Here is a 27,500-nt window from a genome sequence, read left to right as displayed (position 1 = left end):
ACCAAGCCTCTCTTCAAGGTTTTGACAGAGAAACGTCTCCTCCACCCAGACCAAGCCTCTCTTCAAGGTTTTGACAGGAAACGTTCCTCCACCCAGACCAAGCCTCTCTTCAAGGTTTGACAGAGAAACGTCTCCTCCACCCAGACCAAGCTCTCTTCAAGGTTTTGACAGAGAAACGTCTCCTCCACCCAGACCAAGCCTCTCTTCAAGGTTTTGACAGAGAAACGTCTCCTCCACCCAGACCAAGCCTCTCTTCAAGGTTTTGACAGAGAAACGTCTCCTCCACCCAGACCAAGCCTCTCTTCAAGGTTTTGACAGAGAAACGTCTCCTCCACCCAGACCAAGCCTCTCTTCAAGGTTTTGACAGAGAAACGTCTCCTCCACCCAGACCAAGCCTCTCTTCAAGGTTTTGACAGAGAAACGTCTCCTCCACCCAGACCAAGCCTCTCTTCAAGGTTTTGACAGAGAAACGTCTCCTCCACCCAGACCAAGCCTCTCTTCAAGTTTTGACAGAGAAACGTCTCCTCCACCAGACCAAGCCTTCTTCAAGGTTTGACAGAGAAAAGTCTCCTCCACCAGACCAAGCCTCTCTTCAAGGTTTGACAGAGAAACGTCTCCTCCACCCAGACCAAGCCTCTCTTCAAGGTTTTGACAGAGAAACGTCTCCTCCACCCAGACCAAGCCTCTCTTCAAGGTTTTGACAGAGAAACGTCTCCTCCACCCAGACCAAGCCTCTCTTCAAGGTTTTGACAGAGAAACGTCTCCTCCACCCAGACCAAGCCTCTCTTCAAGGTTTTGACAGAGAAACGTCAAAATTCATCCAGTGCTGTTCAGATAACTTCCTTGACATAAACGTTAAGAAAACAAAAGAGACGGAAATCGATTTGAGAAGGAACAGAACTTCACTACCCCCTACGAAGATCAACGGATAAGTTCTATCCGTCTATAGAGTGAAATTGCAACAGAGAATGTTTTAATTTACGCAAACTGAACCATTTTAATGTCAACCGCCATATCTTACACATGTTCTATAAATCTGTCCTGCGGTGTGCTGTCCTTTGGTCTGATATGTTCTATAAGTCTGTCCTGCAGTCTGATATGTTCTATAAGTCTGTCCTGCGGTCTGATATGTTCTATAAGTCTGTCCTGCGGTCTGATATGTTCTATAAGTCTGTCCTGCAGTCTGATATGTTCTATAAGTCTGTCCTGCAGGTCTGATATGTTCTATAAGTCTGTCCTGCAGTCTGATATGTTCTATAAGTCTGTCCTTTGGTCTGATATGTTCTATAAGTCTGTCCTTTGGTCTGATATGTTCTATAAGTCTGTCCTGCGGTCTGATATGTTCTATAAGTCTGTCCTGCAGTCTGATATGTTCTATAAGTCTGTCCTTTGGTCTGATATGTTCTATAAGTCTGTCCTTTGGTCTGATATGTTCTATAAGTCTGTCCTGCGGTCTGATATGTTCTATAAGTCTGTCCTGCAGTCTGATATGTTCTATAAGTCTGTCCTGCGGTTGATATGTTCTATAAGTCTGTCCTGCAGTGTGATATTGTTCTATAAGTCTGTCCTGCAGTGTGCTTTCCTTTCTGATATGTTCTAGTAAGTCTGTCCTGCAGTCTTGATATGTTCTATAAGTCTGTCCTGCAGTCTGATATGTTCTATAAGTCTGTCCTGCGGTCTGATATGTTCTATAAGTCTGTCCTGCAGTCTGATATGTTCTATAAGTCTGTCCTGCAGGTCTGATATGTTCTATAAGTCTGTCCTGCAGTCTGATATGTTCTATAAGTCTGTTCCCTGCGGTCTGATATGTTCTATAAGTCTGTCCTGCGAGTCTGATATGTTCTATAAGTCTGTCCTGCAGTCTGATATGTTCTATAAGTCTGTCCTGCAGTCTGATATGTTCTATAAGTCTGTCCTGCAGTCTGATATGTTCTATAAGTCTGTCCTTAGGTCTGATATGTTCTATAAGTCTGTCCTGCGGTCTGATATGTTCTATAAGTCTGTCCTGCAGGTCTGATATGTTCTATAAGTCTGTCCTGCAGTCTGATATGTTCTATAAGTCTGTCTCTTGGTGTCTGATATGTTTCTATAAGTCTGTCCTTCTGGTCTGATATGTTCTATAAGTCTGTCCTTGCGGTCTGATATGTTCTATAAGTCTGTCCTGCAGTCTGATATGTTCTATAAGTCTTCCTGCGGTCTGATATGTTCTATAATTGTTCTATAAGTCTGTCCTGCAGTCTGATATGTTCTATAAGTCTGTCCTGCGGTCTGATATGTTCTATAAGTCTGTCCTGCGGTCTGATATGTTCTATAAGTCTGTCCTGCGGTCTGATATGTTCTATAAGTCTGTCCTGCAGTCTGATATGTTCTATAAGTCTGTCCTGCAGTCTGATATGTTCTATAAGTCTGTCCTGCGGTCTGATATGTTCTATAAGTCTGTCCTGCGGTCTGATATGTTCTATAAGTCTGTCCTGCAGTCTGATATCTTCTATAAGTCTGTCCTGCCGGTCTGATATGTTCTATAAGTCTGTCCTGCGTTCTGATATGTTCTATAAGTCTGTCTGCAGTCTGATATGTTCTATAAGTCTGTCCTGCAGTCTGATATGTTCTATAAGTCTGTCCTGCAGTCTGATATGTTCTATAAGTCTGTCCTGCGGTCTGATATGTTCTATAAGTCTGTCCTGCGGTCTGATATGTTCTATAAGTCTGTCCTGCGGTGTGATATGTTCTATAAGTCTGTCCTGCAGTCTGATATGTTCTATAAGTCTGTCCTGCAGTCTGATATGTTTTCTATAAGTCTGTCCTGCAGTCTGATATGTTCTATAAGTCTGTCCTGCGGTCTGATATGTTCTATAAGTCTGTCCTGCGGTCTGATATGTTCTATAAGTCTGTCCTGCAGTCTGATATGTTCTATAAGTCTGTCCTGCAGTCTGATATGTTCTATAAGTCTGTCCTGCAGTCTGATATGTTCTATAAGTCTGTCCTGCGGTCTGATATGTTCTATAAGTCTGTCCTGCAGTCTGATATCTTCTATAAGTCTGTCCTGCGGTCTGATATGTTCTATAAGTCTGTCCTGCGGTCTGATATGTTCTATAAGTCTGTCCTGCAGTCTGATATGTTCTATAAGTCTGTCCTGCGGTCTGATATGTTCTATAAGTCTGTCCTGCGGTCTGATATGTTCTATAAGTCTGTCCTGCAGGTCTGATATGTTCTATAAGTCTGTCCTGCAGTCTGATATGTTCTATAAGTCTGTCCTGCGGTCTGATATGCTCTATAAGTCTGTCCTGCAGTCTGATATGTTCTATAAGTCTGTCCTGCAGTGTGATATGTTCTATAAGTCTGTCCTGCAGTCTGATATGTTCTATAAGTCTGTCCTGCGGTCTGATATGTTCTATAAGTCTGTCCTGCAGTCTGATATGTTCTATAAGTCTGTCCTGCAGTCTGATATGTTCTATAAGTCTGTCCTGCGGTGTGATATGTTCTATAAGTCTGTCCTGCGGTCTGATATGTTCTATAAGTCTGTCCTGCAGTCTGATATGTTCTATAAGTCTGTCCTGCAGTGTGATATGTTCTATAAGTCTGTCCTGCGGTCTGATATGTTCTATAAGTCTGTCCTGCAGTCTGATATGTTCTATAAGTCTGTCCTGCAGTGTGATATGTTCTATAAGTCTGTCCTGCGGTCTGATATGTTCTATAAGTCTGTCCTGCAGTCTGATATGTTCTATAAGTCTGTCCTGCAGTCTGATATGTTCTATAAGTCTGTCCTTTGGTCTGATATGTTCTATAAGTCTGTCCTGCGGTCTGATATGTTCTATAAGTCTGTCCTGCAGTCTGATATGTTCTATAAGTCTGTCCTGCAGTCTGATATGTTCTATAAGTCTGTCCTGCAGTGTGATATGTTCTATAAGTCTGTCCTGCAGTCTGATATGTTCTATAAGTCTGTCCTGCGGTCTGATATGTTCTATAAGTCTGTCCTGCAGTCTGATATGTTCTATAAGTCTGTCCTTTGGTCTGATATGTTCTATAAGTCTGTCCTGCAGTCTGATATGTTCTATAAGTCTGTCCTGCGGTGTGATATGTTCTATAAGTCTGTCCTGCGGTGTGATATGTTCTATAAGTCTGTCCTGCGGTCTGATATGTTCTATAAGTCTGTCCTGCGGTCTGATATGTTCTATAAGTCTGTCCTGCAGTCTGATATGTTCTATAAGTCTGTCCTTTGGTCTGATATGTTCTATAAGTCTGTCCTGCGGTCTGATATGTTCTATAAGTCTGTCCTGCGGTCTGATATGTTCTATAAGTCTGTCCTGCGGTCTGATATGTTCTATAAGTCTGTCCTGCAGTGTGATATGTTCTATAAGTCTGTCCTGCAGTCTGATATGTTCTATAAGTCTGTCCTGCGGTCTGATATGTTCTATAAGTCTGTCCTGCAGTCTGATATGTTCTATAAGTCTGTCCTGCAGTCTGATATGTTCTATAAGTCTGTCCTGCGGTCTGATATGTTCTATAAGTCTGTCCTGCGGTCTGATATGTTCTATAAGTCTGTCCTGCAGTCTGATATGTTCTATAAGTCTGTCCTGCAGTCTGATATGTTCTATAAGTCTGTCCTGCAGTCTGATATGTTCTATAAGTCTGTCCTGCGGTCTGATATGTTCTATAAGTCTGTCCTGCAGTCTGATATGTTCTATAAGTCTGTCCTGCGGTCTGATATGTTCTATAAGTCTGTCCTGCAGTCTGATATGTTCTATAAGTCTGTCCTGCAGTCTGATATGTTCTATAAGTCTGTCCTGCAGTCTGATATGTTCTATAAGTCTGTCCTGCGGTCTGATATGTTCTATAAGTCTGTCCTTTGGTCTGATATGTTCTATAAGTCTGTCCTGCGGTCTGATATGTTCTATAAGTCTGTCCTGCAGTCTGATATGTTCTATAAGTCTGTCCTGCAGTCTGATATGTTCTATAAGTCTGTCCTGCGGTCTGATATGTTCTATAAGTCTGTCCTGCAGTCTGATATGTTCTATAAGTCTGTCCTGCGGTCTGATATGTTCTATAAGTCTGTCCTTTGGTCTGATATGTTCTATAAGTCTGTCCTGCAGTCTGATATGTTCTATAAGTCTGTCCTGCGGTCTGATATGTTCTATAAGTCTGTCCTGCGGTCTGATATGTTCTATAAGTCTGTCCTGCAGTCTGATATGTTCTATAAGTCTGTCCTGCGGTCTGATATGTTCTATAAGTCTGTCCTTTGGTCTGATATGTTCTATAAGTCTGTCCTGCGGTCTGATATGTTCTATAAGTCTGTCCTGCGGTCTGATATGTTCTATAAGTCTGTCCTGCAGTCTGATATGTTCTATAAGTCTGTCCTGCGGTCTGATATGTTCTATAAGTCTGTCCTGCAGTCTGATATGTTCTATAAGTCTGTCCTGCGGTGTGATATGTTCTATAAGTCTGTCCTGCGGTCTGATATGTTCTATAAGTCTGTCCTGCGGTCTGATATGTTCTATAAGTCTGTCCTGCAGTCTGATATGTTCTATAAGTCTGTCCTTTGGTCTGATATGTTCTATAAGTCTGTCCTGCGGTCTGATATGTTCTATAAGTCTGTCCTGCGGTCTGATATGTTCTATAAGTCTGTCCTGCGGTCTGATATGTTCTATAAGTCTGTCCTGCAGTGTGATATGTTCTATAAGTCTGTCCTGCAGTCTGATATGTTCTATAAGTCTGTCCTGCGGTCTGATATGTTCTATAAGTCTGTCCTGCAGTCTGATATGTTCTATAAGTCTGTCCTGCAGTCTGATATGTTCTATAAGTCTGTCCTGCGGTCTGATATGTTCTATAAGTCTGTCCTGCGGTCTGATATGTTCTATAAGTCTGTCCTGCAGTCTGATATGTTCTATAAGTCTGTCCTGCAGTCTGATATGTTCTATAAGTCTGTCCTGCGGTCTGATATGTTCTATAAGTCTGTCCTGCAGTCTGATATGTTCTATAAGTCTGTCCTGCGGTCTGATATGTTCTATAAGTCTGTCCTGCAGTCTGATATGTTCTATAAGTCTGTCCTGCAGTCTGATATGTTCTATAAGTCTGTCCTGCAGTCTGATATGTTCTATAAGTCTGTCCTGCGGTCTGATATGTTCTATAAGTCTGTCCTTTGGTCTGATATGTTCTATAAGTCTGTCCTGCGGTCTGATATGTTCTATAAGTCTGTCCTGCAGTCTGATATGTTCTATAAGTCTGTCCTGCAGTCTGATATGTTCTATAAGTCTGTCCTGCGGTCTGATATGTTCTATAAGTCTGTCCTGCAGTCTGATATGTTCTATAAGTCTGTCCTGCGGTCTGATATGTTCTATAAGTCTGTCCTTTGGTCTGATATGTTCTATAAGTCTGTCCTGCAGTCTGATATGTTCTATAAGTCTGTCCTGCGGTCTGATATGTTCTATAAGTCTGTCCTGCGGTCTGATATGTTCTATAAGTCTGTCCTGCAGTCTGATATGTTCTATAAGTCTGTCCTGCGGTCTGATATGTTCTATAAGTCTGTCCTTTGGTCTGATATGTTCTATAAGTCTGTCCTGCGGTCTGATATGTTCTATAAGTCTGTCCTGCGGTCTGATATGTTCTATAAGTCTGTCCTGCAGTCTGATATGTTCTATAAGTCTGTCCTGCGGTCTGATATGTTCTATAAGTCTGTCCTGCGGTCTGATATGTTCTATAAGTCTGTCCTGCAGTCTGATATGTTCTATAAGTCTGTCCTGCGGTCTGATATGTTCTATAAGTCTGTCCTGCAGTCTGATATGTTCTATAAGTCTGTCCTGCAGTCTGATATGTTCTATAAGTCTGTCCTGCAGTCTGATATGTTCTATAAGTCTGTCCTGCAGTGTGATATGTTCTATAAGTCTGTCCTGCAGTCTGATATGTTCTATAAGTCTGTCCTGCAGTCTGATATGTTCTATAAGTCTGTCCTGCAGTGTGATATGTTCTATAAGTCTGTCCTGCAGTCTGATATGTTCTATAAGTCTGTCCTGCGGTCTGATATGTTCTATAAGTCTGTCCTGCGGTGTACTCTCCTTTGGTCTGATATGCATGTTTGGAAACAAGAGAGTACTAGACCAAGTCAAGCTTCAGTGCTTGATTAAAGACGGCGGGAAGGATAATTGGTATAGATCATGAATCAGCCACCAACCTGTACACAAAACTCATCCTCATAAATCTTGAAAGTATTTTACAGGACAGTGCTCAATCCCCTTCACTCAAAATTCAGTCACAGCAGCAGCCGGACAAGGGGAAAGAGACTTCTTCAAAAGAAAATTAAAACAGATATGTGGACTCTTTTATTCCAACAACCACTAGGCTGTATAATAAATAGTCTGTTGGTCCTTCGAGTTTACACCATATTACACTTTTACTTTACATGTGTTGCTATGGCAATTTGAATGAATTATTTTGTGTAGTTTCTGTGTTGTCATGTTTTATGTAGTTTATTTTTAAGCACATGACCAAATGAATCTCCCCTGGAAAGAGTTGATCTGAATCACAAAGGGCAAAGGGCAAAGGGCAAAGGCTTTTGTACAAGACAGCTTTATTCATGAGCTGTCTTGTCTTGTCTCTCCGTGTGTCCATCCGGTCCGTCCGGTCTGTCCTGTCTGTCCTGTCTCTCCGTCTGTCCATCCGGTCTGTCCGGTCTGTCCTGTCTGTCCTGTTTGTCTTGTCTGTCTGTCTGTCTGTTCGTCCATCCGTCTGTTCGTTCAGATGAGGTTGACACCACCACAGTAACCAATCACCCCCCCCCCCCCCCCCACCCACCCAACCAACCAAAGCCCTCCTCGTGGCCTCCAGCTGCTCCCACTTTAAATTCACTTGGCATCCCTGCAGTAATGATTACAGTTGATTAATGCTCCATTGGAGACATAGGCCAGGGTAAGTCTCAATACCGCTTCACACTGGGCCCATACTGCCGGATAGCCTTTCAACATAGGTCTATAATAGGCTACCTTTAGTCATGGAAGTACACTGTGACTGCATGGGTAGATGGATCTGGGAATTAACATCCAGATCAAGGTGGTGTGGTCTTCTTTCACGGCTTGTCCCTTTTAATTTGATATGCACTACAGTCATCATCTGAGTAGGATTAGATAGGATCCGCATGCTCCATGGTTCCAGGATCATTGGTGTGTTAAGTTAACAGGTTACACAACACATGATCTGAACTCACATTAGATTGATTTTCCATTAATAAAAACCAACCATGACGGTAGATTCTAGAAAATTGGCTTTGATGGGAATTAATCAATCACGATGACAAACATATTATGAGGAAGACATCTAACTTACTTACTGGGTCTTTAAATATATATACGATACAAAATGGCCACCTAACCCCAACGTGAAGGCTTTTTTATTAGACTATAAATGATTCCTTTGATGGAGACCTTGTTTAGATTCAGCTGTAAAGCCACATCTGCTAATACAGCAGATGTTCTCTAAAGCAGAGTACACAAAGCCCACATCTCAGTGCTGTAGCAGCTGCTTGGGGCAATGGTACGAGCACGGATACAACGACTGCCTTTTCACAGCCCAGATACCCCTGCGATCGGTTAGCTGATTGTACCGCTCACTAAGGTCACCTGGGCTCTCAATGGAGTTGACTACTCCCACAGCAGACTGCTCAATAACAGAGAAAATAAGTCAGCCAACGGAATCAGAGTTAACACAAATCGGTGTTCTCCTCCCCCGAAAGATGCTCCTTCATGAGGCAGTACCTTAATTGTTTCTCAATATCTGGCCCCCGAACGGATACCGGTCCCAGAGATGATGCCAACAAGTCCCAGAGATGATGCCAACCAGTCTCAGAGATGATACCAACCAGTCCCAGAGATGATGCCAACAAGTCCCAGAGATGATGCCAACCAGTCTCAGAGATGATACCAACCAGTCCCAGAGATGATGCCAACAAGTCCCAGAGATGATGCCACCCAGTCCCAGAGATGATGCCAACCAGTCCCAGAGATGATGCCAACCAGTCCCAGAGATGATGCCACCCAGTCCCAGAGATGATGCCACCCAGTCCCAGAGATGATGCCAACCAGTCCCTAGAGATGATGCCAACCAGTCCCAGAGATGATGCCAACCAGTCGCAGAGATGGATGATGCCATCCAGTCCCAGAGATGATGCCATCCAGTCGCAGAGATGATGCCAACCAGTCCCAGAGATGATGCCAACCAGTTCCTGACATGATGCCAACGAGTTCCTGACATGATGCCAACCAGTCCCAGAGATGATGCCAACCAGTTCCTGACATGATGCCAACCAGTTCCTGACATGATGCCAACCAGTTCCTGACATGATGCCAACCAGTTCCTGAGATGATGCCAACCAGTTCCTGAGATGATGCCAACCAGTTCCCGACATGATGCCAACCAGTTCCCGAGATGATGCCAACCAGTTCCTGACATGATGCCAACCAGTCCCAGAGATGATGCCAACCAGTTCCTGACATGATGCCAACCAGTTCCTGAGATGATGCCAACCAGTTCCTGAGATGATGCCAACCAGTTCCTGAGATGATGCCAACCAGTTCCCGACATGATGCCAACCAGTTCCCGAGATGATGCCAACCAGTTCCCGACATGATGCCAACCAGGTCCCGACATGATGCCAACCAGTTCCTGAGATGATGCCAACCAGTTCCTGACATGATGCCAACCAGTTCCTGACATGATGCCAACCAGTTCCTGAGATGATGCCAACCAGTTCCTGAGATGATGCCAACCAGTTCCTGAGATGATGTCAACCAGTTCCTGAGATGATGCCAACCAGTTCCTGACATGATGCCAACCAGTTCCTGAGATGATGCCAACCTGTCCCAGAGAGGATGCCAACCAGTTCCCGACATGATGCCAGCCAGTTCCTGAGATGATGCCAACCAGTTCCCGACATGATGCCAACCAGTTCCCGACATGATGCCAACCAGTTCCCGACATGATGCCAACCAGTTCCCGAGATGATGCCAACCAGTTCCTGACATGATGTCAACCAGTTCCTGACATGATGCCAACCAGTTCCCGACATGATGCCAACCAGTTCCTGAGATGATGCCAACCAGTTCCTGACATGATGCCAACCAGTTCCTGACATGATGACTACCAGTTCCTGAGATGATGCCAACCAGTTCCTGAGATGATGCCAACCAGTTCCTGAGATGATGTCAACCAGTTCCTGAGATGATGCCAACCAGTTCCTGACATGATGCCAACCAGTTCCTGAGATGATGCCATCCTGTCCCAGAGAGGATGCCAAGCAGTTCCTGAGATGATGCCAGCCAGTTCCCGACATGATGCCAACCAGTTCCTGAGATGATGCCAACCAGTTCCCGAGATGATGCCAACCAGTTCCCGACATGATGCCAACCAGTTCCCGAGATGGGAATTAACATGATTCCTCACATGATGCCAACCAGTCCCAGAGATGATGCCAACCAGTTCCTGACATGATGCCAACCAGGTCCCGACATGATGCCAACCAGTTCCTGAGATGATGCCAACCAGTTCCTGACATGATGCCAACCAGTTCCTGAGATGATGCCAACCAGTTCCTGAGATGATGTCAACCAGTTCCCGACATGATGCCAACCAGTTCCCGAGATGATGTCAACCAGTTCCTGAGATGATGTCAACCAGTTCCTGAGATGATGCCAACCAGTTCCTGAGATGATGCCAACCTGTTCCTGAGATGATGCCAACCAGTTCCCGACATGATGCCAACCAGTTCCTGAGATGATGCCAACCAGTTCCCGTCATGATGCCAACCAGTTCCCGACATGATGCCAACCAGTTCCCGAGATGATGCCAACCAGTTCCTGACATGATGTCAACCAGTTCCTGACATGATGCCAACCAGTTCCTAACATGATGCCAACCAGTTCCTGGCATGATGCAAACCAGTTCCTGAGAAGGTTCTCAAGTGCTAATTGCATTGTTAGCTGTCCACAAGGAGGAAGGACCATTGCTTGTCAATCCCTGGTATAGGAAGGACCATTGCTTGTCAATCCCTGGTACAGGAAGGACCATTGCTTGCCAGAGCCTGGGCCTGGTACCAAAAAGGTTGAGAAACACTGGATCAGAAGGTTATAGGACTGTAGGTTAGAAAAAGAATGCACAAAACATTTTGTTTTGCCTCGAAGCTGAGACGTTTGTGTAGTGGCTTGTATCTATCTGGTTAACCTCAGTGTCAATACCAATCCATTCAGGATAGATGCTGTCCCAAGAAGTGTCAGACTCAATTAGAGAACCATCCATATAACCGCTCCTCTCTGCTAACACATCTACCTGTCCATCTACATTCCCCCAAATGGCTCTTGATATTCCTCACTGCGATTACCTTTCTCCAAAAATAACCAATGTGGTGACGGGTGAAGGGCCACATGTCTGCTTCTTTAAGTGCTCGCTGATCAACCGAGCCTTGGCGTTTCGACCTAAGGCAGCCAGGAGGAAGTAAAGCACTCTATTTTCTACCACAGACATTTCTGAGTAGCTTTTTTTCAAGCCCCTGATGTCATTAATGATTAACAACATAGCACCTTAACCTCCTCCTTTCCCCCCATTCATTTCACCACCTTCAGTCAGCCTCTGACGGGTAATAGTTTCATTTATTTATTTTATTTTATTTTTCTGACAGGTATAGCTAAAGATGCATCGAGGAGACAGGAATAAAAAGTGGCTGCTGTGGATGGTGCATGATCAAAGCAGAGAGGGACTCTATTTCTGTCTATGTATCCCCGTGTAATCTCATTAAAAATACAGCTCCTCTGCCTGAGTTATCTATCAATGCTGACTCACTCTGCTTGACTTTATATTAGCCCGGAATGACAGCATCTGAGATGAGATTGAGATGAAATGAATGAGAAATGAACAAGAAATGAAGGAGCAGATGGAAAGTAATCGCCACAGAGGACTCATCTTTGTTGCTTCATAAGATTATCTCAGAATGTTGTCATATTTCTAGACTGTTGCCTCTCTGGGAGAAAATATTAACAGGCCTAGCTGTTGATTGATATGAATTATATTTCCCTTCAGTATGCCAGAGGCCAAACAATAGAGCTCAATTGACTTGTGAAAAAACGGGACCGTAAGCACTGACATGCAGCAGGGGTCACATGTCTCAGGACCAGTGAGTCACGCTATAGACTCCATTTCCACACAAAATCCATCTGGTGGTCTGGCTTCACTGAAAGCTTAGCCTAGCAGATTAGCACAAAGTGCTTTCCAAAAAGGCAGGCTTAATAACCTAAACACTCTGTCTCTCTCAATGTAAAATGCTCAAATCGTGGGCTGACCGACACGAGTCTCTGCAATCGTTCACTCTCTCAACCAATCTCTTTTTTTCTTCTTCTCAAGGCCATGAACAAAGATCACAATTCATTGACTGGCTTGGAGGATGACACCTAAATTCATCATCCTCCAGATTCAATTTGTCTGAATGGTCATTCCCCGATTTGAGAAGCTGTGAATCATGTCAGATAGAATTGAGTTAAAAACATATTGTAGGGTGGCTTGGGGTTGGTCTGGTGCAGGGATGGGGAAGTTTGATGGGGGTGGGGGACACAAAAAATCTGAACTCATCATGAGGGGGACACTGTTGCTCACTTGTTCCCCCCCCCCCCCCCCCCGACAGCGGAGAGTAAATGTTTACGTTTTAGAGTTCATTTTGTGCAATTCTACACATTTTGCCATGGGGCGGAGAGGACAATATGCTGGTTTAAACCTAATTTAATGCAATTCTACTTATTTTGCCATGGGGCGGAGAGGAAAATATGCTGGTTTAAATCTAATTTAATACAATTCTACTCATTTTGCCATGGGGCGGAGAGGAAAATATGCTGGTTTAAACCTAATTTAATACAATTCTACTCATTTTGCCATGGGGCGGAGAGGAAAATATGCTGGTTTAAATCTAATTTAATACAATTCTACACATTTTGCCATGGGGCGGAGAGGAAAATATGCTGGTTTAAACCTAATTTAATACAATTCTACTCATTTTGCCATGGGGCGGAGAGGAAAATATGTTGGTTTAAATCTAATTTAATACATTTCTACACATTTTGCCATGAGGCGGAGAGGAAAATATGCTGGTTTAAATCTAATTTAATGAAATACTACACATTTTGCCATGGGGCGGAGAGGAAAATATGCTGTTTTAAATCTAATTTAATACATTTCTACACATTTTGCCATGGGGCGGAGAGGAAAATATGCTGGTTTAAATCTAATTTAATGCAATTCTACTCATTTTGCCATGGGGCGGAGAGGAAAATATGCTGGTTTAAATCTAATTTAATGTAATTCTACTCATTTTGCCATGGGGCGGTGTAACGGCAGTCTAGCTCTTCCTCCTCCTCGGACGAGGAGAGGCGAGAAGGATCGGAGGACCAATGTGCAGCGTGGTAAGTTTCCATGATTTAATATACACGAAAACAAGACACTATACAAAATAACAAAATGAACTAACTGTCACAGTCCCGTGTGGCACAAACACTGACACAGGAAACAACCACCCACAAAATCCCAACACAAAACAAGCCACCTATATATGATTCTCAATCAGGGACAACGATTGACAGCTGCCTCTGGAAAATATGTTGGATTAAACCTAATTTAATACATTTCTACTCATTTTGCCATGGGGCGGAGAGGAAATTATGCTGGTTTAAATCTAATTTAATGCAATTCTACTCATTTTGCCATGGGGCGGAGATTAACATTTTCTGTGTTACAGCTAATTTCTTGCAATTCTACATTTTTTCCAAAGGGTGGAGGAAAATGTTTACAGGTTTTAATATGATATCTGAGTGAGACTGAAATCAATGCCCCCCCCCCCCCCCCCCCCCCCCCTCGCCAGTAATTCCACCATGATTACTAAGTTTAGATAACAGGCCGATAGACTAACTAACCAATATAAAAAAGGTTAACTGACATGTGCTAATTGAGTGACTATCAGTGACTGACATAACAAGATAAAAAATAATGACCCATCCCTGGTCTAGTGGGTAACACCATGCTTCACCTTTCAGCACATATCTGCCCGGTCCCATCGCTAATTAGGCACAAACACTCACATCGCAGTATCCAATCTAATCTAACCCAGCTGTCATTGTGAGGTGGTGGGTCAAATGACAGAGGTGTATTAGCCAATGAGCTGGACAGATTATAGTCTGTCCATTTGACAGAGGTGTATTAGCCAATGAGCTGGACAGATTACAGTTTGTCCATTTGACAGAGGTGTATTAGCCAATGAGATGGACAGATTACAGTTTGCCCATTTGACAGAGGTGTATTAGCCAATGAGATGGACAGATTACAGTGTGTCCATTTGACAGAGGTGTATTAGCCAATGAGATGGACAGATTACAGTTTGTCCATTTGACAGAGGTGTATTAGCCAATGAGATGGACAGATTACAGTTTGTCCATTTGACAGAGGTGTATTAGCCAATGAGATGGACAGATTACAATTTCTCAATTTGACAGAGGTGTATTAGCCAATGAGCTGGACAGATTACAGTTTGTCCATTTGGCTAACGAATGCCCTTGCTTGAACAGACGGCGCTTAGGTCCTATAAATAGTATGGGGTGGATCAGAGAGGGACCGCTCACATTTTTCGATGACCTGTGTAAAAGAGGACAGAAGGAAAGAAAAAGAGGACCAGAGGAAGAGATTCTAGATAATCGAGGGGCCCAACGGCCCCCCTGGGACCCCACTACATGTCCTTGGAGGAATACCCAGAATCCTCCTGACATCAGCCACATCCGTCCTCAGGTCAAACAGCGGTCAACATGTAACAGCATTAGCCCACACGCCCTCCTCCAGTTTTACACCCTGCTGGCTTAGGGTTTCATTAGAGGCCGGTCGGTCTGACATAGTCACGCGTTACCATACTCCCAAGACAAACGTGAGGAAGCCTTGAAAATCAAGGCTAGGTCACCTCAGAGATAGACTTTGGTGAATCTGGGGAGGTGAAAGAGATAAGTGAAGCATTTTGTGGTGTTTACAAGGTCTGGTTGAAGTGATACTAGTGCTGAGCGATTAGTGCAAAAAGCACTAATCGCTCAGCACTAGTATCACTTCAACCAGACCTTGTAAACACCACAAAATGCTTCACTTATCTCTTTCACCTCCCCAAAGGTCTGTTCGGTTTCATTTCGATCAAAAAAAAAGAATCACGATTTCGGTTTAGAAGATTTTTTTTTATACATTAAATGCACTATGCATTATGTGGGTTGAATGCTGTAACAACACAGAATAAAACTATTAACAGAAGCCCCATGATGGTAGTGACTGCCCATTACTGCTGATCGCTTATTAACCATCATTTACTCACATTACTTTACTTTAATTAAATATTTCAGTTGTTGTGTATATTACATTTGTTTTATTTGATAACTTTATTATTTAATTCCAAGTCATCATCTCATCTCTATAGAGCTGCTGACTACGCTGTCTGACAAAATCACTATTTTAGTAGTTCTTCAAAGTAAATAAGACATACAGTACTTTTATGACTGCTGAATACCAACTATCGATCACTTAGATCATGTATTTTCAGGTAGAGATACCTGGTGAAGAAACTTCTCTCTATGTATTGTCTCTTGTACACTCGTTCTTCTTTCAGCTACATAGCAGGCGCAAAAGAAACACAGACCGGACATAATAGCAGCGCAATGGATTATGGTCATTCAGATAAAACAAATGGATTTAAAATAATCTAACTGTCTGTCAATTAGTTGTTACATTTTTAGATCTGACATTTCGGTTAATCGCTCAGCACTAAGGGATACATGAAAACTGAGAGAGGCTGACAGGCTTGGAACCACTTAATTTTAGCACCTGCGGTTGTAGCCAAAAGGCCAAAGCCAGGAAACCCCATTAGCATGCAAAGTGCACCTTGCATGTGCATATATATTAAGACAGCGCTAGGAGCACAATAGGTTGTCCCCTCCTCAACCCATTCTGTCAAACCCCCTCTGCTCTGTCTGTACAAGGTCCCTGGAGAGAGGCAAACACTGGGGAGATGGGTGGACTGACTGCTGTTCTCTATATTTTATTTAACTAGGCAAGTCAGTTAAGAACAAATTCTTATTTACAATGACGGCATAGGAACAGTGGGTTAACTGCCTTGTTCAGGGGAAGAACGGCAGATTTTTAGCTTGTCAGCTCAGGGATTTGATCTAGCAACCTTTCAGTTACTGGCCCTATGGGAAAACCACTAGGCTACCTGCAGCCCTGTACTGTAGGCTATAGTTTAACCATCCGATCTCAGAGTTCTGTCAAGATATCCAGTCTGCCAGTGCTCTCTGAGGCAGAACCCACCACAGCAGCCTCCTTTTCCACACACACACACACACACACACACACACACACACACACACACACACACACACACACACACACACACACACACACACACACACACACACACACACACACACACACACACACACACACACACACACACACACCCCGACCCTCCATTTCCCACCAGGCTCAGTGGCACGAGACCAGAGGAGGAACACAGAGGAGACCATAGCATTCCTCTCCAGAACTTCTGTCAAAGAGCAAACAGTCACAATGCAGGCAGAGGATTAAGGAGGGGGATACTGATCCCATCTTGCTCAATGGTTATCACTATAAACTCAAGGGGGGATAGATTTTAACAGGAAATGCACGTTTTATAGGCACTGTGGAAAAGCAATCTGGCCTCATCTGAGAAGAGACATTTATCAGACTGGTGTAAAAGCCAACAAGCAAACAAACTAATCTGTATGCCAACCAATTAAACAGGGCTCAAATCGTCCCGTTGATTAGGAAAACTAGACGCTAACAAAGAAAAGGTACAGCTGATACCATGTGTTGCAATGGCCGCACAGGGACTGGTAACAGTGCACGATATTGGGATCCTGTCTCTAGCCAGATGAAGAACTCCCTCCCCCCTCTCTACATTAATCCTCGCTGCATCCACTAGCACCCACTCCAAGCCTCGCCCAGGCTCCAGCTTACGGTAAGTTACTCACTCCTTCATAGAACACAGCAAAAAAAACAGACAAAACGCTACATAGAAAACGAGGCAGCCTTTTTCTGCTGACTCATCACCAGTCTCTATGGGAGGAGGGTACAGCAGAGGCCTGATGGCAATTAAAGACACACACACACAAACAGCTTATTTAACCTTTATTTAACTTGGCAAGTCAGTTAAGAACAAACTGTTATTTACAATGACAGTCTACCCCCGGCCAAACCCTAACGACGCTCGGCCAATTGTGCGGCGCCCTATGGGACTCCCAATCACGGCCGGTTGTGATACAGCCTGGAATCGAACCAGGGTCTGTAGTGACGCCTCTAGCACTATATCTCATGGTTTGCTCTACTCTCTCCTTTGACACAATGCTCTTTTCAGTTGGCCGATTGGTCAACCTTTTCTCCCACAAACAAAGGCTTTGTGTACAAATGACAAATGGCAGGGAACTTTGGGCTTATTCAGACAGTGTTGTTGTAAGAGTTGGGATTTACATGGTGTGGAAACCAAATGAGAAGAGAAACACTGGACAGTCAAGGACATTCCAGGCCAGATACAGTGCATGGGCCTGATCATATGTCAAGCAGTTGGCTTAGAAGAATGGCCCAGAAATGCAACCTTGTTGACAAAACTATCCTTATAGGGGCACAAGAACAGCAAGTAAAACTGAACTAGTAAAACTGAACTAGTAAAACTGAACTAGAAAAACTGAACTAGTAAAACTGAACTAGTAAATCTGAACTAGAAAAACTGAACTAGTAAAACTGAACTAGTAAATCTGAACTAGTAAAACTGAACTAGTAAAACTGAACTAGTAAAACTGAACTAGAAAAACTGAACTAGTATTTGAGGGGAAAGACTGATTCGCCAAAAGCTACTTGAATGCTTTTGAAAATGAATTTCATTGGGGCGTTGCAGCATTGCAGTGTTGCGGCATCACTACAGACCCTGGTTCAATTCCAGGCTGTGTCATTACCGGCCGTGACCGGGAGTCCCTTAGGGTGGCGCACAATTGTCCCAGCGTCGTCCGGGGGGGCTTTACTTGGCTCATCAGGCTCTAGCGACTCCTTGTGGCGGGCCAGGTGCCTGCAGGCTGACCTCGGTTGTCAGTTGAACAGTGTTTCCTCCGACACGTTGGTGCGGCTGTCTTCCGGGTTAAGCGAGCGGGTGTTAAGAAGCGTGGTTTGAAGGGTCATGTTTCGGAGGACGCATGACTTGACCTTCACCTCTCCCGAGCCCGTTGGGGAGTTGCAGCGATGAGACAAGATTGTAATCATGTAATTGGGGAGGAAAAGAGGGGGTAAAAAATAAATAACAATGAATTTTATTGATCTCATTCTCTTTATTCCCTTAGATGGGATATTGAATGTTTTCTAGATACATTTCTCTGTATACAACCTCAAGCTAAGGGGAATCACAAGAGGCCATCCATCTACTAAACTGGATTTATTTCCCATTTCTCCCTGTAATTTCTATGTGTATTTATTATGGATCCCCATTAGCTGCTGCCAAAGTGTGTGTGTGTGTGCATGTGTCTGTGCCAATGTTTGTGTTGCTTCACAGTCCCCGCTGTTCCATAAGGTGTTTTTTAATCTGTTTTTTAAATCTAATTTTACTGCTTGCATCAGTTACTTGATGTGGAATAAAGTTCCATGTAGTCATGGCTCTATGTAGTACTGTTTGCCTTCCATAGTCTGTTCTGGACTTGGGGATTGTGAAGAGACCTCTTGTGGCATGTCTTGTGGGGTATGCATGGGTGTCCGAGCTGTGTGCCAGTAGTTTAGACAGACAGCTCGGTGCATTCAACAATATCTCTCATAAATACAACTTTCAGCCAGGAGACATTGACATGCATATTATTAATATTAGCTCTCTGTGTACATCCAAGGGCCAGACATGCTGCCCTGTTCTGAGCCAATTGCAATTTTCCTAAGTCCTTTTTTGTGGCAGCTGACCACAAGACTGAACAGTAGTCAAGGTGCGACAAAACTAGGGCCTGTAGGACCTGCCTTGTTGATAGTGTTGTTAAGAAGGCAGAGCATCGCTTTATTATAGACAGACTTCTCCCCATCTTAGCTACTACTGCATCAATATGTTTTGACAGTTTACAATCTAGTGTTACTCCAAGCAGTGTAGTCATCTAAACTTGCTCAATTTCCATAGTATTTATTACAAGATTTAGTTAAGGTTTATGGTTAAATAATAATAACAGCAATCAACCAATCAGACCACTCAGCTCTGGGAGATACTGTCACCAGCATAAGGTTAAATATATCTGGTAAGATTAGAACTTGGCAAAGAAAATATGGCTTTGATTTAGAAGGTGAAGCCAGGACATGTGATGGGGCCCTGGCCTTGATGTGGGGTAGTACACAAATACAGAGAATTACATGAGAATTAAATAATTGTGCTCACCGATCATACTAATTGAATTCATCCACCGGTCATAATAGTTTCAGTGAAACATACATAACAGTTGGTTTACTGGTCTAACTAGTTGCATATTAAATCCAAATACCAGACTGGAATAATCCTGTTAGCTCCAGCTTTAGTTATAAAACACACCTTTGTTTCCCATAGAGTTGTGCTGAATACGTTTAACATCAGGGTTGTGTTCATTATTACATGAAAAGAAAAGGTTTTAAAACAGTTTTCTAGTCCAGGTAGTCACTCTCAGTTTTGATCCCTTGTCCTTCGTCTTTTTGTTGGTGCCTGATGAGGAAAGAGGAGAAACCTCCTCAAGGTTAACCAGAGCACTAAAGAGCTTCTACCCCAGAATCCTGCTTCTGAAAGTTTGATGAATTCTGAGCCCTCCTGCTCCCTGTACTGAACTGCAAAGCCCCAGCAGTAGCCCCACCTCTCGCACCAACATTTCCACACATCCAATAGAACATAGCATTTCTATCAGGTTCTTCCACTGATATTCATACGTATGAAATGCAGCTCAGGGAATGCTTGTGTGGAGGAGTTGTCTACCTCTGCATGTGTTTCACGACCTCGTTATCTGTCTGTAACTTTCACTGTGCTAGAGGCTTATACGTCCACCCCCCACTCCCCACACACAGACTCACTCACTCCACTGCTATTTCCACTCTCCCTTCTACAGAAGGGAACATTAGGAGGGAAAAATTTGGCAGCATTATCTACACTATGTATTTCAGACATACAGTTAAAGTCGGAAGTTTACATACACCTTAGCCAAATACGTTTCAACTCTGTTTTTCACAATTCCTGACATTTAATCCTGGTAAAAAATTCCCTGTTTTAAGTCAGTTAGGATCACGACTTTATTTTAAGAATGTGAAATGTCAGAATAATAGTAGAGAGAATTATTTATTTCAGCTTTTATTTCTATCATAACATTCCCAGTGGGTCAGAAGTTTACATACACTCAATTAGTATTTGGTAGCATTGCCTTTAAATTGTTTAACTTGGGTCAAACGTTTCGGGTAGCCTTCCACAAGCTTCCCACAATAAGTTGGGTGAATTTTGGCCCATTCCTCCTGACAGAGCTGGTGTAACTGAGTCAGGTTTGTAGGCCTGCTTGCTCGCACACACACACTTTTTCAGTTCGGCCCACAAATTTTCTATAGGATTGAGGTCAGGGCTTTGTGATGGCCACTCCAATACCTTGACTGTGTCATCCTTAAGCCATTTTGCCACAACTTTGGAAGTATGCTTGGGGTCTTTGTCCATTTGGAAGACCCATTTGCGACCAAGCTTTAACTTCCTGACTGATGTCTTGAGATGTTGCTTCAATATATCCACATACTTTTCCTGCCTCATGATGCCATCTATTTTGTGAATCGCACCAGCCCCTCCTGCAGCAAAGCACCCCCACAACATAATGCTGCCACCCCCGTGCTTCACGGTTGGGATGGTGTTCTTCGTCTTGCAAGCCTCCCCCTTTTTCCTCCAAACATAACGATGGTCATTATGACCAAACAGTTCTATTTTTGTTTCATCAGACCAGAGGACATTTCTCCAAAAAGTACGATCTTTGTCCCCATGTGCAGTTGCAAACCGTAGTCTGACTTTTTTATGACGGTTTTGGAGCAGTGGCTTCTTCCTTGCTGATATAGGACTCGTTTTACTGTTTCCTCCAGCATCTTCACAAGGTCCTTTGCTGTTGTTCTCAGATTGATTTGCACTTTTCGCACCAAAGTACGTTCATCTCTAGGAGACAGAACGCGTCTCCTTCCTATGTGGTATGACGGCTGCATGGTCCCATGGTGTTTATACTTGCGTACTGTTGTTTGTACAGATGAATGTGGCACCTTCAGGCATTTGGAAATTGCTCTCAAGGATGAACCAGACTTGTGGAGGTCTACAATTTCTTTCTGAGATCTTGGCTGATTAATTTTGATTTCCCCATGATGTCAAGCAAAGAGGCACTGAGCTTGAAGGTAGGCTTTGAAATACATCTACAGGTACACCTCCAAATGACTCAAATTATGTCAATTAACCTACCAGAATCTTCTAAAACCATGACATCATTTTCTGTAATTTTCCAAGCTGTTTAAAGGCACAGTCAACTTAGTGTATGTAAACTTCTGACCCACTGGAATTGTGATACAGTGAATGATAAGTGAAATAATCTGTCTGTAAACAATTGTTGGAAAAATTACTTGTGTCATGCACAAAGTAGATGTCCTAACCGACTTGCCAAAACTATAGTTTGTTAACAAGAAATTTGTGGAGTGGTTGAAAAACAGGTTTTAATGACTCCAACCTAAGCGTATGTAAACTTCCGACTTCAACTGTATATTTAGCCCACGCCTTACACTGTTCTCTGTGTGTTCCATAGTGAATAAGGGTCATCGTGGGTTGATAACACTGTGTTCCATAGTTAATAAGGGTCGTTGTGGGTTGATGACACTGTGTTCCATAGTGAATAAGGGTCATTGTGGGTTGATAACACTGTGTTCCATAGTGAATAAGGGTCGTTGTGGGTTGATGACACTGTGTTCCATAGTTAATAAGGGTCGTCGTGGGTTGATGACACTGTGTTCCATAGTGAACAAGGGTCGTCGTGGGTTGATGACACTGTGTTCCATAGTGAATAAGGGTCGTCGTGGGTTGATGACACTGTGTTCCATAGTGAATAAGGGTCGTCGTGGGTTGATGACACTGTGTTCCATAGTTAATAAGGGTCGTCGTGGGTTGATGACACTGTGTTCCATAGTGAACAAGGGTCGTCGTGGGTTGATGACACTGTGTTCCATAGTGAATAAGGGTCGTCGTGGGTTGATGACACTGTGTTCCATACTGAATAAGGGTCATCGTGGGTTGATGACACTGTGTTCCATAGTGAACAAGGGTCGTCGTGGGTTGATGACACTGTGTTCCATAGTGAATAAGGGTCGTCGTGGGTTGATGACACTGTGTTCCATAGTGAATAAGGGTCATCGTGGGTTGATGACACTGTGTTCCATAGTGAATAAGGGTCGTCGTGGGTTGATGACACTGTGTTCCATAGTTAATAAGGGTCGTCGTGGGTTGATGACACTGTGTTCCATAGTTAATAAGGGTCGTCGTGGGTTGGTGACACTGTGTTCCATAGTGAATAAGGGTCATCGTGGGTTGATGACACTGTGTTCCATAGTGAATAAGGGTCATCGTGGGTTGATGACACTGTGTTCCATAGTGAATAAGGGTCATCGTGGGTTGATGACACTGTGTTCCATAGTGAATAAGGGTCGTCGTGGGTTGGTGACACTGTGTTCCATAGTTAATAAGGGTCGTCGTGGGTTGATGACACTGTGTTCCATAGTGAATAAGGGTCGTTGTGGGTTGATGACACTGTGTTCCATAGTGAATAGGGTCATCGTGGGTCGATGACTCTGTGTTCCATAGTGAATAGGGTCATCGTGGGTCGATGACTCTGTGTTCCATAGTGAATAAGGGTCGTCGTGGGTCGATGGAAGAAAAGGCAGAATGCTACGACGAAAGGAAACTCATGACCATGCTCTCTCTGTATGTACTGTATGATACACAACATGAAATGACTTGCCCGATGTTTGATGAAACAGCTGTTAACTTGTCCAGTGTATCTGTTTTACTGGACACTTACACATTGATGAATTATACTGTTATTACATTTGAATAACGTGGGCAAAGATCTTATGGACTGAATCAGAAAATATATCACTTTTACTTTCAGTCCCTCCATGTTATCATGGTGGTGCTTCATACTATCATGAACCAAGCCCTTTCAGTGAGACTATCATCACACTGTGGATAAAGGTACAGGTAGCTGTGTTCATTTCATTATCAAAAATAGTCGTCAAAAACATATTTTTCTGGGGAAATCGACGCAACTACATCTGACTAAACAAACCCAGAAAAAAAATGTAACTAAACAAAATAGATTTTTCATTTCAGTTGACTAAAACTGTGACTAAAATCTGACTACTAAGTGGACTGGACAAGAGTTTTTGGAAAGATTGAGAGGTTTTCAGTGATAAGCACAATTAATATTAGCAGCACAGATGAGCAGTACTGTTCTGTTCCGCAGTAGGAAGGATATGCCACACCCAGCACACACAGCCTACATCAGCTGGTGAGCTGCGGGGGAGCAAGCAGACAGAGTGTGGGCAGACAGGCTTCACTCTGGCTCCGCCTCCAATTATACACATCGCGCAGGCTAGCTACCCTTTGCCTGGTTGAGAAACACAAGCTGCTTTATGAAATTAATAACAATAGCAGATTTAAGTTTAATAATAAAGCAATAGTCTAGCTCTGTTTTTCTCTCCCTAAGTATGGAAAAGTAGGCTGTTTTTTAAAATTGTAGTGTCACTCAACCCTTCCACTTTCTCCACTGCATTTCATAGACAGGTTCTGTAGCCAATGTAGTCAAGCCTCTTTCTTTTCCTGGGCTTAATTATAGCCCTTACCATTCAAAAGATATGACCTATAATACCGTTGGTACTTTTTTTCTCTTTCTATCGTGCATTTTGGCGGGCCGCATTTTACATCCAGGAAGCATATCGCTGGCCGTTCTAAAACTAGGCTACTTGGGGACCGGACCGTTAAACATTGGTTTAGGCTACACACTTGTTCTGTCATGTTACCTCATTAGCTAGCTATAGCTAACAACCTGGGGACGCGTTCAGCAGGACACAACATTTTGGAACGTTCAGATAGAAATATGCTATGTGGAACAAACATGCCTCTCTGATATGATGAATAAGGAATAATGTCAGCTCTATTCAGGAAATTTCCATTTGCAACATTTGAGAATGTATTTCAACTGAACGTAGCCATGGTAACATTACCAGAAGCCTATATGCAAACATTTGGTGGCAACAGAACAAAAGGAAAAGGGATAGCAAACAATTTATTTCCACTACACTGTATCTGACTGGGTAAATAACTTTATTCTGAGTTAATGACTCAGACTTGAACACTTGGACCAGGTTTCGAGCACTGGGACTTGGACCAGCCATAGGAACTCGTGACTCAATAATCGTTGACTCAGACATCGAGCACAAGGGGACTTGGGACTCGAGATTTAGTGACTCGACTACGTCACTAGGCAAAACAGTTATTAGCTTCCCGTTCAAAGTCATTAGTTCTACTTCTGGACATCAGTGTAGCGTCTGGGGAACAGTGATAACAATGTTAGTCCCATAGTGACGGAGGTGCATCCCATAGTGACGGAGGTGCATCCCATAGTGACGGAGGTGCATCCCATAGTGACGGAGGTGCATCCCATAGTGACGGAGGTGCATCCCATAGTGACGGAGGTGCATCCCATAGAGGTGCATCCCATAGTGACGGAGGTGCATCCCATAGTGACGGAGGTGCATCCCATAGAGGTGCATCCCATAGTGACGGAGGTGCATCCCATAGAGGTGCATCCCATAGTGACGGAGGTGCATCCCATAGAGGTGCATCCCATAGTGACGGAGGTGCATCCCATAGTGACGGAGGTGCATCCCATAGAGGTGCATCCCATAGTGACGGAGGTGCATCCCATAGTGACGGAGGTGCATCCCATAGAGGTGCATCCCATAGTGATGGAGGTGCATCCCATAGTGACGGAGGTGCATCCCATAGAGGTGCATCCCATAGTGATGGAGGTGCATCCCATAGTGACGGAGGTGCATCCCATAGAGGTGCATCCCATAGTGACGGAGGTGCATCCCATAGTGACGGAGGTGCATCCCATACCACTTTGCCAATACTTTTGCCCCACTGCTTCTCTCTCTCAAATGAAAGGGCATTTAGTTGACTAAAATGGCCCACTGCTTTGAAAGGGCATTTAGTTGACTAAAATGGCCCACTGCTTTCGCCATTTTGAGAATGACTAGACCAAATCATTATTCAAATGACAAAAATGTGACTAAGACTTAATATTTTTGTAAAAACTACTAAAACTAGACTAAATTTAAAAAAGAGCGCCAAAATTAGCACTGCTAGGTAGTGTACATTGTTTTATAAAAGCAGATGATTCATACATCACATGCCAATCAGACGGTTGCCATTACATATAGGTAGTATTATTTCTGAACTGGCAACAGCGAGGGCAGCTACATCCACTCAGCAGCAACACAAGTCTACAGTTTCAGACAAGACGCTCCGCAGAACCCAGGAGCAGAGCAGTTTATGGCTTTGTATTGTGCAACAGAAGTGACAGCGAAGAACATTAGCCGTGAACACATCTCCGAAGAGGAGGGAAAGAAGGGCGGTTAAATTAAGACATCCTGACGGTGCCTTAACAGCCCAAACAGGTTTCTTCGACCGACCTGCCCTCCACCTTTTGTCTGTCTGTTTTTTGTTGGTTTGTTGCTAACCCTAATCCCGTTGCATGTGCTTGCATTAATGGCTTTACATAAACCAAAAGGGGGGAGGGAACTGTGCTACTCTGTTGGTGTGCCAAGTACCAATCTCTTGGCGATATTGGTGATGCTGTGGGTAGTGCCAGCACTGCAGGCCCTAGAGGAGAGGGGATGTAGGGCAGTGACAAGGATGTCTGGTGAAATCTGAAGGAACGTCCATCTTGTTGCCAGGGATAGACAGCGAATTCTCTGGCTTTACCAGCTCGTTGTCTATTGGCTGGTCATTCATAACAACACTAAGTGAATACGACCAGCTCATCCACTGTCGGTATTAAGTCAGACACCAAGGATAGTAACAGCAACAACAACAAAAAATCCATCTTTTATCCATCTTCATTAAAGGCATTCCTGAGGTGTGGAGGATAAATTTGATTTGATTTGATACATTCAATACTGTAGATCGTCTTCTAGAAATACAGTTCCCTGATAATTGGACTACTGCACTACTAAATGGGGCTAATTTCCCTTAGTAGCCCATCTCCTCAGGACAAAAGCCTGCTTTTCTAGTTTGCCGAGTCGCTGACCCAGTCCCCCCTACCATTATTCTGGTTGGCTGATCACTAACACATGAAGCGTTCAAGAACAAAGTGACATCACTTTTACAGGCAGTCACACAGCTGGCCAGCGCACCATTGGGTGATCTCAGAGCCTCCAGACTACACACTTACCCAATGAGTGTGTAGTTGGAACAATGAGGCCCTCTCGCCTGATATGAACCAAGCCCCTCAGTCAGGATGACAGTCTCAGTGAGAGAACATTGGAAAATCCCTGGCAACAGATTCACAACAGCTTGGCATGTTTCTTCTTCTGGCTTGTAAAGAGGGAACAGGACTTTCTGAAGTAATTACCAACCGTGCAAGGCAGTGTTTTGAAGCGCTCTCAAGCTTTTCACTCACACAGCAGTGTCATTACCCACTACAAAATTAGACAATGCCAACCACGTCAGACTAGGGCGTGGTTCTGTGCCAATTGGGAGACTTGAGAACATTCAAAACCCAGACTTTAGTCAATATTTTTTTGTGTTTGACAACACCATTATAGGTGATTTTGACTTGACTCTTGTACTAATTTGACCCAATACTTCTGTATGTGTGTGAATTATTAAACACCCTTTAGTGACAGCAAGTAAACAGTATGTCACATTGCGGTAACTTTTATTCTTTCAGTTAGATTACAGGATCGTTATTAACAGTGTAAAAGGTCAACGTCATCTTCGGAGGAGGAAGCTTTACTTCTTTTGATCCAGTTTGACACCTGTTTTTCAGGTTACCCAGCATGCCTGAGTTACTCTTTGACATTATCAAGTCCTGCACACCACACAGCACACTATCAGAATCATTTCCCAACAATGGTAAATAAGTTCTATAACGTCAACCTTCTATAACTCATTAACCAACCACATCCTTAGATGATGTTTGAGTATTCTGTTTATTTTGCTCCAGGGTTCAGATCTAGGATCAGTTTCCCTATCCAAATCCTAACCTTAGCCATTAGTGGGCGAAATGTCAAATTAAAACAAGACCAGCGTCTAGAGGCAACCTACTCCCTTTGGCTCAGCAGAGCTCTAAGTAAGTATGTCAGACAGTGTCTCCTGTATCTGGGCAGAC

The 27,500-nt window shown here is 43.5% G+C and overlaps 1 protein-coding gene across 2 annotated transcripts in view; it reads right to left on the bottom strand.

Moving 5' to 3' along the window:
- Window positions 1-27,500, bottom strand: part of LOC120060151 (echinoderm microtubule-associated protein-like 1) — a 66,304-nt gene that overhangs the window by 37,561 nt on the left and 1,243 nt on the right. The window lies entirely within an intron of this gene.

The sequence above is a fragment of the Salvelinus namaycush genome, chromosome 15 (assembly GCF_016432855.1).
Source record: "Salvelinus namaycush isolate Seneca chromosome 15, SaNama_1.0, whole genome shotgun sequence".
Lineage (NCBI taxonomy): Eukaryota > Metazoa > Chordata > Actinopteri > Salmoniformes > Salmonidae > Salvelinus > Salvelinus namaycush.
This window is presented reverse-complemented; position numbering and strand designations above follow the sequence as displayed.